Source organism: Polypterus senegalus, chromosome 9 (genome assembly GCF_016835505.1).
Source record: "Polypterus senegalus isolate Bchr_013 chromosome 9, ASM1683550v1, whole genome shotgun sequence".
Lineage (NCBI taxonomy): Eukaryota > Metazoa > Chordata > Cladistia > Polypteriformes > Polypteridae > Polypterus > Polypterus senegalus.
The window spans coordinates 171,348,221-171,356,912 of record NC_053162.1 but is presented as its reverse complement, the minus strand read 5'-3'; positions in this window follow the sequence as shown (position 1 = coordinate 171,356,912).

Sequence of the window (8,692 nt, the reverse complement as noted above, 5' to 3'; positions counted from 1 at the left end):
TAAATTTCCTGGGTTTAACAAATCATGAAAACACGAGTTAACAAAATGTATTGTTACCAACCATTAATGAGTACAGATCTGCTGTTTAGAAACCAATATTGTCAAAAATGTTAATTGCCAAGTCAGGTAAATACAGAAATCCTCCAAGGCAAGACTTCAAAGCGGCGACTCCTTTGCAAGACAGCTAATACTTACACAACAATCCTGACACAATCAGTAACTGGATTATCCAGGATCCTCCAAGGAAGCAGCAGTTCTGTTATCACACGTGGTATTGTTTGTAAATCTCAACCAGCCATAAACTTCAAAATGGTGACTCCTATGCAATCCAGCAAATACCTACAATCTGCAGACAGCCTTTTAACTTCTCACCCCCACTGCCAACAATGGGTGCCTATTGCCTGTTCATCTGCTGGGCTTTAAATGTAATATTTGCATGTTTCTTTTCCTAAGAGAGAAATGGAATGACACAGTGTACAAAAATGTCCCCCCTCTGACATTAGTCTGTCATATATCCTCCCTATGGCATTTGCCACTTGATTGACATACAGGGCGGCCAGTCTGAGATCTCTTTACTTCTAAAACACTGGTCATCCTACACTCACAATCAAACGCGCTATCTACTGCAAAACTCCGGCTGTGATCTAGTTAGCCTTCCAATTTATATTGACTAAAGAAGGGATTTAAAAAAAATGTTTGGGGAGGGTATGTGCTGGATGTGGAATTGCAAGAGGATTTTTTTTCTCATATTGTCACAATCGAAGTGCGTTTGTCTGACGTCCGAGGTTCGATCCCCGATGAGGGTTGCAGTGGAGCCCAAAATAGGGCGAAACATGTGTCGCGTACTCTTTGCATTATTGGACAGTTAACTGTACGATCTGCTTCTCGCAACTGAGAGGGCACCTGTGGTGGATGTTTGCCAATTTGCAGACCAACCACACACGTTACCTGGTAGGTAACCACCCATACAATCAGATTGTGACAGATTGTGGTTCAGACTTCAAATGATATGTATATGTGTGTATATATATATATATATATATATATATATATATATATATAGTACTAGGTTGTTGTACCGTGTTAGCCATTATGAATGTAGAGAAAAGCCAAGCAAAATGACACCTTTTATTGGCTAACTAAAAAGATTACAATATGCAAGCTTTCGAGGCAACTCAGGCCCCTTCTTCAGGCAAGATTACATTGGGTACCCCTTTTCTAGACAGTTAGCAGAGCTCACAAGCTCTCTTAAAACCTGGTGAAGTTAGGAGTACTTTAGTAAAATAGAAAATTAACTCCTAAAGTACAGGACCCAATTTGTGTCATTTGCAGATTTTTAAGCCAGATGGGACCATTATTCACAACTTTGAGACACTTAATAAATATGGGCACTGCAATCTGACTTAGTCATTCCAGGACATTAGCACTGTGGTCCTGAAGCAGTTCCTGTGGAGCTTTAGTGTTAACGATCTTCACCTATGGTGCAGGTTTCTTGTCGACTGCATCAGGATTTCCTCATATTTTGCTGCATTCATTTTACCCTCACAAGGTTTCTAGGGTCTGCTGCAGAGAAGCACCCCCACATTTGTACGCTGCTACTGCCATGCTGCACAGTGTAGATGGCACTTTTTTTTTCATAATATGCAGTGTAAGAAACTATTTAGTCTGATGGGCAAAAGCCTCAATTTTGATCTCTTTTTCCAGGTGATTCCAGAGTGGTTTCTACTGAGACGTCCTGTGCACGTTTTCCCTTTACCGCTCTCAGATAAGGCTGGGACTGGTGAAGCACCCAAGCATGGTTTGTTGTATGAACAGCCCATCCAATTTTCATCCACTGCTGCTTGTAGCTCCTTCAGCGGTCTCCTGGTGGCCACCCTCTCTCGTCATCTTATTGCACAAGGGCTCAGTTCTTGTGGACTGCCAGGTTTAGGCAAGTTTACAACTCTGACAAATTCTTACCATTTCTTCCTGATCAAATTAAGTATTCAGTGATTTGGAGGTTTTCTCATCCCCATCCTCTGACTTGTGCTTTTTAATCATCTTTGCAGAGAGTTGCTTCGAGTGTTCTTCTTTTTGTCTTCATTGTGTAAGTTAGGCCACCATACCAACTGGCCACAGGTTGGACCTCCTTAATACAAAGTCCTTTAAACTTCAGTCAGTGTTGACTACAGCTGGATGATCTCACCTGAACTAACTGGCTACTCCGGTGAGGAGGTAGGGTTTATAAATTAAACAGGTGAATATTTAGGCAATGTATTATTTGGTTTTATATTTGTAATTAGTTTAGATGACCTTGCACTGACTTGTTGATCAATGTAAAAAAAAAAATCCAATGTAATTCAATATTGTATATCAAAATGTGAAAACAGGTGGGGGATTTTAATGCACATTAAAACCACATTTGCTGTTGAACTAAATTTCAAAGTTCACTGCAGAAATAAAAATAAACAAATGTGAATAGCTGAATGACAAACCACAGGAAAATAGTAACAACTGTGAACATCAAGACATCTTGTAGTCCATCCATACTTTGTGTGACCCCTGTGGCACACCGAGCCAGTAAGTCTCTGAATTTGAACTTCTTGAATGGGATGCCACCCCTGCTGAAGGGCTAACAAGAACTTGTTGAGCACAGATAGATAGATACTTTATTAATCCCAAGAGGAAATTCACATACTCCAGCAGCAGCATGCTGATAAAAATAAACAATATTAAAGAGTAATAAAAATGCAGGTATAACAGACAATAACTTTGTATAATGTTAACGTTTACCCATCGGGTGGAATTGAAGAGTCACATAGTGTGGGGCCTCCTCAGTCTGTCGGTGGAGCAGGACGGTGACATCAGTCTGTCGCTGAAGCTGCTCCTCTGTCTGGAGATGATCCTGTTCAGTGGATTCTTCATGATTGACAGGAGCCTGCTCAGCGCCCGTCGCTCTGCCACGGATGTCAAACTGTCCAGCTCCATGCCTACAATAAAGCCTGCCTTCCTCACCAGTTTGTCAAAGCGTGAGGCGTCCTTTTTTATGCTGCCTCCCAAGCACACCACCGCGTAGAAGAGGGCGCTCACCACAACCGTCTGGTAGAACATCTGCAACATCTTATTACAGATGTTGAAGGACGCCAGCCTTGTAAGGAAGTATAGTCGGCTCTGACCTTTCTTACACAGAGCATCAGTGTTGGCAGTCCAGTCCAATTTATCATCCAGCTGCACTCCCAGGTATTTATAGGTCTGTACCCTCTGCACAGTCCACGAGCGGCCTGGTCCTCCTAAAATCCACCACCAGCTCCTTGGTTTTGCTGGTGCTCAGTTGTAAGTGGTTTGAGTCGCACCATTTAACAAAGTCCTTGTTTAGGTTCCCTTACTCCTCCTCCTGCCCACTCCTGATGTAGCCCACGATAGCAGTGTCATCAGTGAACTTTTGCACATGGCAGGACTCCGAGTTGTATTTGAAGTCCGATGTATGTTGGCTGAACAGGACCAGAAAAAGTACAGTCCCCTGCGGCACTCCTGTGCTGCTGACCACAATGTCAGACCTGCAGTTCCCGAGATGCACAAACTGAGGTCCGTCTGTAAGGCAAGCACAAGGTCACATCCCAGGGTGTCCCCAGGATGCTCTGTCTGGTTAAGAACAAGAGAGAAAGCAGACTAAAACACCACCTGCACACCAGCATTCAGTCACCAAGATGGCTGTGGCCAATGCAGTTGTATGCAGGTTGTCTTTTTGAGTTCAGACATCTACAAGGTGTGAGCAGAGAGCTCTCCCTCCAAGGCCAGCAGACAGAATGTAGACTCTCCCTCATGGCCCTGTCACCGACATACTGTAGACACCGAGTAGGTTCAGCAGCAGTACAGCTGGCAAATCTGAAACAATTTCTCAGGTGGACAAGTAGGACATGCCAAGCTCAACTCTGTATACTCATGTTAAGGTGACAAGATCATAGACATTTATCTGCCCGGACAGTCTGCTGAAACTTTGGCTGAAGCTAAAATTCAGGGGTGCAATTATGTATATATTTATAGACGTTTTGATTTGGTTTAATAGTTATGTAGATAACATATAGTATATAGTATAGAGGAGGCCACAAGGAGTTGCATTGCGTCTTTGTGGACCTGAAGAAAACACATGACAGGGTGAGGAGATAGGAGCTGTGGTATTGTATGAGGATATTGTATAAGGAAGTCGGGAGTGGCAGAGAAGTATGTAAGAGTGGCACAGGATACGTACGAGGGAAATATGACAGTGGTGAAGTCTGCGGTAGGAGAGGTGGAGGTGGGATTACATCAGGGATCGGCTCTGTGCCCTTTCATATTTGCAATGGTGATGGACAGGTTGACAGAGGAGATTAGACAGGATTCCCCGTGGACTATGATGTTTGTGGATGACATTGTGATCTGTACCGATAGTAAGGAGCAGGTTGAGGAGATCCTAGAGAGGTGGAGATATGCGCTAGAGAAGAGAGGAATAAAGGTCAGTAGGCACAAAACAGAATACATCTGCGTACATGACAGGGAGGTCATTGGAATGGTGAGGATGGAGGGAGTAGAGTTGGCAAAGGTGGAGGAGTTTAAATACTTGGGATCAACAGTACAGATTAATGGGGATTGTGGAAGAGAGGTGAAAAAGAGTGCAGGCAGGATGGAGAAGAGTGTCAGGAGTGATTTGTGACAGATGGGTATCAGCAAGAGTGAAAGGGAAGGTCTACAGGACGGTAGTGAGACCAGCTATGTTATATGGGTTGATGATGGTGGCACTGACCAGAAAGCAGGAGACAGAGCTGGAGGTGGCAGAGTTAAAGATGCTAAGGTTTGCATTGGATGTGACGAGGATGGATAGGATTAGAAATGAGGACATTAGAGGGTCAGCTCAAGTTGGACGGTTTGGAGACAAAGTCAAAGAAGCGACATTGCATTGGTCTGGACATGTGCAGAAGAGAGATGCTGGGTATATTGGGAGAAGGATGCCAAGGACGGAGCTGCCAGGGAAGAGAAAAAGAGGAAGGCCTAAGAGAAAGTTTATGGATGTAGTGAGAGAGGACATACAGGTGATGGGTGTGACAGATCAAGATGGAGAGGACAGAAAGATATGGAAGAAGATGGTCTGCTGTGGTGACCCCTACCGGGAGCAGCCGAAAGAAGAAGTTATGTAGTTCACATACAGTACCTTATGTTAGAAAGTGGTGTTGGTGAAAGCTCGAGTGAAATAAATGGCGGCGCAGGGGCAAAGGTACGCATGTCCAAGAGAGAGTGCAGGAGGAAATTGTTGAGTGCTACTTATCCATGTCTGAGTAGAAAGAGGCAGGCCGGCACTTTTACAAAGCTTTGGAATGAAAGTCAAAAGTGAAAGAAGCTATGTAAGTGTTAGAGGACCCATAGGAAAAGTGTGCTGAAATTACTTACCAGAGACTAATTGAAGTTGGGGTGCCCGTGGACATACACAAGCATGGGTTACAGATTTACAGAGTTATTTCTAGATGAAGGGGCACAAGATAATTAGTAGGGGCTGGACAAGCATCCACAGGGATTGGCTTTTGTCTTGTTGTGATCATTCACATTTTTTGAAACATTTCTGGAATGAGAAACCTCTAGATATAGATTTTGTACGTTCACAAATTCAAAGTCAATTTGTTCTTAGCTCTCTCACCAGCAATCTTCCTTGTGCAGAAAATTCGCTGTAACCTGACAAATACAGGAAAGCTCATCAGGTACGCTTTGACCCAGTGAGGTCCATGTGATACGATGCCTGATCCCATCATTTTTGAAAAGGCCACAATTAGAAAAAGGCTACAGTTAGTTTTATGTGCATTCCAGAATACAATAAATATCACCAAAGCATCGGTATACTGCAAGAAGTCATGTCATGTGCCAGTGCTGCCAGACACTACAGATTAAGCCATTGTTTGCGAACTTAAATTTGAACAAAATATATGCTCAAAGTGCTAAAAATCATCTTAATAATATGGTTAAGTTTAAAGATGATACCAGCCTAGGTGGTATCCGTTGAATCATTACTGAAGGACTTGTACAGTATACAGGCTTGAGCAGATTTGTGGCAGATGAAGTTTAAGTAAATTTAAAGTATTATACATAGGAAGTAAAAATGTTGTATTTGAATGCACAATAGGAGGTCTGACAAAATGTATTATTATTATTATACTTTCAGTTATTTATATAGCGCCTTTCCCATGCTCAAGATACTTACAGAATATAAGAAAGAATGGCAGGGTATACAGTATATAGCATTGTACAAACCAAATACCAAATGGGTACGGAAAGTATTCAGACCCCCTTCAATTTTTCGCTCTTTGTTATATTGCAGCCATTTGCTAAAATCGTTTAAATTAATTTTTTTCCTCATTAATGTACACACAGCACCCCATATTGACAGACAAAAAAAAAAAAGAATTTTTGAAATTGTTGCAGATTTATTAAAAAGAAAAACTGAAATATCACATGGTCCTAAGTATTCAGACCCTTTGCTCAGTATTTAGTAGAAGCACCCTTTTGGGCTAATACAGCCATGAGTCTTCTTGGGAAAGATGCAACAAGTTTTTCACACCTGGATTTGGGGATCCTCTGCCATTCCTCCTTGCAGATCCTCTCCAGTTCTGTCAGGTTGGATGGTAAACGTTGGTGGACAGCCATTTTTAGGTCTCTCCAGAGATGCTCAATTGGGTTTAAGTCAGGGCTCTGGCTGGGCCATTCAAGAACAGTCACAGAGTTGTTGTGAAGCCACTCCTTTGTTATTTTAGCTGTGTGCTTAGGGTCATTGTCTTGTTGGAAGGTAAACCTTCGGCCCAGTCTGAGGTCCTTAGCACTCTGGAGAAGGTTTTTGTCCAGGATATCCCTGTACTTGGCCGCATTCATCTTTCCCACGATTGCAATCAGTCGTCCTGTCCCTGCAGATGAAAAACAGGGAAGACTCATGGCTGTATTAGCTCAAAAGGGTGCTTCTACTAAATACTGAGCAAAGGGTCTGAATACTTAGGACCATGTGATATTTCAGTTTTTCTTTTTTAATAAAGCTGTAACAATTTCAAAAATTCTTTTTTTCTCTGTCAATATGGGGTGCTGTGTGTACATTAATGAGGAAAAAATTAATTTAAATGATTTTAGCAAATGGCTGCAATATAACAAAGAGTGAAAAATGGAAGGGGGTCTGAATACTTTCCATACCCACTGTAAATAAATAAAGAAGATTATGATAGTGAATTTAGAGAAAAAAGAAAAAAAAAGCATAATAGACAACATAATTGTATATTTAGCACATACACAGAGGTTACATGAGCATCTCGACAGAGAGGTAAACTGAGAGAAGGGTAATAAAGTCAAGTAGAGCTAAAAGCCTTCCTGAACAGATGAATTTTGAGTTGTTTTTTTAGAAGAATTCATGGAGTCAGCTGACCTCATTAATTTCGGTAGGTCATTCCAGAGTCTGGGCACTATACAGCTAAAGGCCCTGCTGTCACCCATGGAGTGTAGATTAGTGTAGGGCACAACAAGATTGCCAGAATCAGAGGACCTTAGTGGGCAGACAGGCACATAGTGATGGAGAAGGTCACTGATGTAGTTTGGCGCGAGGTTATTTAAGGCTTAGTAGGATTTTATATTCGATTCTGCAAGACATGGGGAGCCAGTGAAGACGGAGCAGGATGGGTGTGATGTGCTCGCTGCTGCTGGTTCGAGTAAGGACTCTTGCAGCTGAGTTTTGAATAAGCTGGAGCTGTGATATAAGATTAGAAGGGGCACCTGCCAGCAGCGAGTTACAATAATCGATGCGGGATGTGATAAAAGCATGGACAAGTTTCTCAGCATTAGAAAAGGAGAGGAAGGAGCGAACACGGGATATGTTATGGAGGTGAAAGTAAGAAAGTTTCTTAATGTGACTTGTGGGCGGAAAAAGACAGGGAGGGATCAGAAATGACTCCAAGATTCTTTGCAGTAGAGGAAGGTCTGATGAGATCACCGCCAAGATGGACTGGGAAGGAGCTCATTTTATTAAGTTGCATTTTAGTCCCAATTTGCAGGAGTTCAGTTTTGTTGCAATTTAATTTTAAAGAGTTCTGCTCCATCCAGGTTTTAATTTCACTAAGGCAGGTTGTGAGCTGAGAAAGCTCTGATGAAGTTCCACTTTTAACATTGAAGTAGAGTTGAGTATCATCTACATAAAATGATAACCCAGTCCATAGCTACGGATAATATGGCCAAGGGGAAGCATATAAATACAGAAGAGAAGAGGGCCGAGGACAGAGCCCTGAGGAACTCCTTGTGTGACTGGCGCTGAGCTGGATCTGCTGTTGCCAAGACTAACAAACTCTTGCCTATCAGTCAGATAGGACTTGAACCACTGGAGGGCAGTGCCAGAGATACCCAGCATGTTCTCCATTCTGGACAGTAGAATGTCATGTCTGACAGTGTCAAATGCTGCACTGAGGTCTAATAGAATTAATATGCTGGTTTGTCCAGAGTCTGCTGCCATAAGCAAATCATTGGTTACCCGTAGCAGAGCAGTTTCACAGCTGTGCCGCGCCCTGAAACCAGACTGAAAGGGTTCCATCAAGTTATTAGTGGTTAAGTAATTGGTAAGCTGGGAGGCTACAACACACTCGAGAACTTTTGACAGGAAAGGTAAGTGGGAAATAGGCCGGAAATTGTTAAGATTGTCAGCATCAAGACCAGACTTTTTTAACAT